Source organism: Lucilia cuprina, chromosome 5 (assembly GCF_022045245.1).
Source record: "Lucilia cuprina isolate Lc7/37 chromosome 5, ASM2204524v1, whole genome shotgun sequence".
Classification (NCBI taxonomy): Eukaryota; Metazoa; Arthropoda; class Insecta; order Diptera; family Calliphoridae; genus Lucilia; species Lucilia cuprina.
The window spans coordinates 4,221,272-4,225,454 of NC_060953.1; positions in this window are offsets into that span (position 1 = coordinate 4,221,272).

Below are 4,183 nucleotides of genomic sequence, written 5' to 3' on the forward strand. Positions count from 1 at the left end.
GTTTTGTTCTAGTTCTGTTCTAGTTCTGTTCTAGTTCTGTTCTAGTTCTGTTCTAGTTCTGTTCTAGTTCTGTTCTAGTTCTGTTCTACTTCTGTTCTAGTTCTGTTCAAGTTCAGTTCAGTTCAAGTTCAGTTTTAGTTCAGTCTTAGTTTAGTTCTAGTTCTGTTTTAGTTCAGTTCTAGTTCTGTTCTAGCTTTGTATTAGTTTTGTTCTAGTTCTATTATAGTTCTGTTGTAGTTCTGCTTTAGTTCTGTTCTAATTCTGTTCTAGTTGTATTCTAGTTCAATTCCATTTAATTGATATTACTCATACGTTTTAAATATTTATGTTTAATTTATAAAAATAAAAAATATATGTACAAGTTATTAAAAAGTCGTTAGCTTTAAAATAGAACACTGAATTTGTTAGTTTTAAGTAAATATTCCCCTTAACTTTATTTATTTGTAATAGTTAAAATAAATTTCTTATAACACATGTTGCCAACTTCAAGAAAGTTCCCTTTTTAAAAAATTTTAATGTTTAACAACTTGCAACTCTAAACAATTCCTTACAAGATATACCAAATTAGATTTCAATAACTTTTTTTGAAATAAATATTTAAAGTTAACACAACCAAAAGTCTCTTAAGAAAACTAACAAAAAAAAAAAAAAAATGCTAAAGCAATTGTAAACAATAACAACAAAACAATATTGTAAAAATGGCATAATAAATGCACTCAATATGAGTAAAGTATCCTGTACAAATAGCAATAACAACAATAAATACTAAAGAAATAAACAAAACCCCACACAATCTAACAAATCTACTTTCAATACTATGAACAAATGTTTGTTTTAAAATGTACACAACTTGGATAATAATACAAAAAAAAAAAAAATATATATATAAAAGAAATATTAAAGTCAAAAAAATAATGTTGTTGCTAGAAATAAAGTGCAAGTATTGCAAAGTTTTTTTCTTGTAAATGAAATAAAATAAAAACACAGTTTACATCTCAAAAAGTACGTGCAGTCAATGTTAAAATCGTTTCAACCAATATCAAAAAACAACCAACAGCAGCCTGTTATAAAAAGAAAAAAAAAATCATTTAAAGGAAAAATAATGCAACAGGATTCACATTTATACAAGACAAATGCAAAGAATATTCAATAAAATAACTTTGTATCGAATAAGCATGAAATGGAATTGAAATAAATAAAAAAAACAAAAAGAGCAACAGCTGCACTGACAAAACTCTATGTTGCTCTCCTTTTTACACATACATATATAAACTTACTTTCAAATACTTAGACAGCCCCCTGGTGCAAGTGTTTCAAAACATGTTTAAAAAGGAGAATGTGAATGAGTTTAACTTCCTTCTACAATTCACATTTATTTGTTGCTCATCGAGCACAGCAGAGTAAAATTATTCAACAAAATGAAACATGAAAGTAAATTGAACACGCTCCAACGAAAGGTGAAGGATATAACTACAACAACAGCAGCTGCAGCATCAGCAATTGTAAGCAGAACCAGCAGCAGGAGTATGAATTTTAAAATAATAAAAAAAAATATCAAAAAACATAGACAATTTACTCCTGGGAAGATAAAATAAAATAATGACAATTGTTGTTGTTTAATATCAATACAATTTGAAGGAAAAAATTGTTACTTCTTGTTTTATCTTTTTACTTCAATAACTATATATTTGTATAAAAAGGAAATCTTTTGAATATAAGAAGGAAACATGTTTTGAAACAAAAAGAACAATTTTCAAAATCATGGACAATTTTTCATAAATAAAATTTAAACATTGTATTTAATATAACTTAAAAACCACCCTCGTTACCACTTTCTTTATATATATATACTTTCATTAAAACATTTATTAACCGAAAACTGGTTATTTTGCTTAATAATAAAGATTTTCTAAAACTGTCATACTGGACGTATGAGTGTTATTAATTTGAGATTTATTTAGAAAATTTTTTATAACTCGGGAAATAGAAAAGATTTTCGATTCATTCAAATTGCAGTTTAAAGCTAAGACTATACAAAGTATTTTTGTATATTTAATTAAGTTTCATTATAAATTTAAAAATATTTTAAAATATTTTTAAAATATTTTTATTTTATTTAAGAAATTTTCAATTTAAGTAACTTTAAAACCACCCTCGTTTGGAAAAATTCATTATCAATATCAGTTCTCTCAAAATGTGAAAAATATTTAACAAAATATAGGTTAAATTGCCAAACAATTAAAATTGTTTAAAAATTGTCCACAGGACGTATGAGTGTTATTAATTAGGTGTAAAATTGGAAAATTGCTTATAACTCAGGGAATAGAAATGATTTTCGACTCATTTAAATTGCACTTTAAAGCTAAGTTTTCAAAGTATTTACATACATTAAGTTAAGTTTCATTATAAGTTTAAAAATATTTTAAAATGTTTTAAGAATATTATTATATTTCTTTAAAAACTAAAAAAAATTAAATTTTATTAACTTAAAAACCCACCCTCGTCAGGAAAATTTCATTTTCAATGTCAGTTCTCTCAAAATGTCAAAAATATTTATTAAAATACCTTTTTTTTTGCTGAACAATTAAATTTTTTTAAAAATTTCTTACAGGACGTATGAGTGTTATTAATGAAGGGTTTATTTAGAAAATTGCTCATAACTGGGGCAATATAACAAATTTTGGAATCATTTAAATTGCAACTTAAAGCCAAGATCTCAAAGTATTTAAATAGCTGAACCTAAGTTTTACTTAATTAACTTACCCTTTTAAATAGGTTCATGATGAGTTATGCGAACATAATCCTGAAAAAATAAGAAAATGATAATTAAACAAAAAATATAATTTAACAAAAAATGCTACAAAATTTCTCTTAATTATAATTGTCATATTATTGTTGTCTTTTTTTACTAAATAATAATACTCTTCTTAAAATTCGTTTACGGAGCGTATGAGTATTATTAATTAAAACTTGTAATAAACAATTTAGTATAACTTCTTAAGCAAAAAGAAATTTTTAAAAAAATTAAATAGAATGTGGTATAAATATTACAAAACTCATTAAAAAAGTGTGAAAATTGTAAATCGTTTCTTTGTTTTATTACTATAGTTTAAACTCCCATTTCTATATAAATTTCAACAAAACCATTTATTATATTTACAATCAAACTTGATGATAACCAGCAGCAAGAACAAATAAAAAAACTCTAATAAAATGCCAAAGGAGGCATATAACTTAAACACAATGATCTGCAAAACAATACTTTATAAATAAAATAAAAAAACTCTTCAATAAATGGACTAAAAAAAGGAAAATAAAAAAGAATCTTGCCAGCCTTTGTTATGCAAAACATGGCCTACGCATACCACAAACACTTGAATAACCAACAAAAAAAAAAAATAAATATATATATTTATGCAAAAAATATATATTTAACAACCACTATCTATTAAAGAAAAAAACACTCACACAAAACCCTACTTCAAACAATACACAAAATGCCTCACAGATAATAATAAAAAACTAGATAAAATCCATTATAAACGCACGTTTAAACTTTGCAAAGAAAAAAAAAAAACTGCATTTGAAAACGCTGTTTGTATTTGTTTGTTTATAAATGGAATTGATGGAAATTTATTCTATTTTAAAGAAATTTTACATAAAAGAAAATTTATTATTATTTCTTTTATAGAATTATTTTCTTTTTGTTTTTTTAATAAAATAAAAGTTTTATAGGTAAAGCTTTTTTTCTTTTTTAAAATCTTAAGACTTGGTTTTTGTGTTTGCAAACAACAATAGATTTTTACAAGTCTTTTGTTTTAAGAGTTTGGTTTGATTGGACTAAACTTTAAATAAATTATAGAAAAAAAAAACGCTTAAGAAAACAAATGATTCAATAGTTTTGTTAAATATTTTTTTCTTGATGGAAACCATAAAATTAGCAAGAGATTTAGTAAAATTCTAATGAAACTATAGACTAGACCATAGATTAGACTATAGACTAGACCGCAGATTAGACTATAGACTACACCATAGACTAGACTATAGAGTGGACTATAGAGTGGACTATAGAGTGGACTATAGAGTGGACTATAGACTAGACTATAGACTAGACTATAGACTAGACTATAGACTAGACTATAGACTAGACTATAGACTAGACTATAGACTAGACTATAGACTA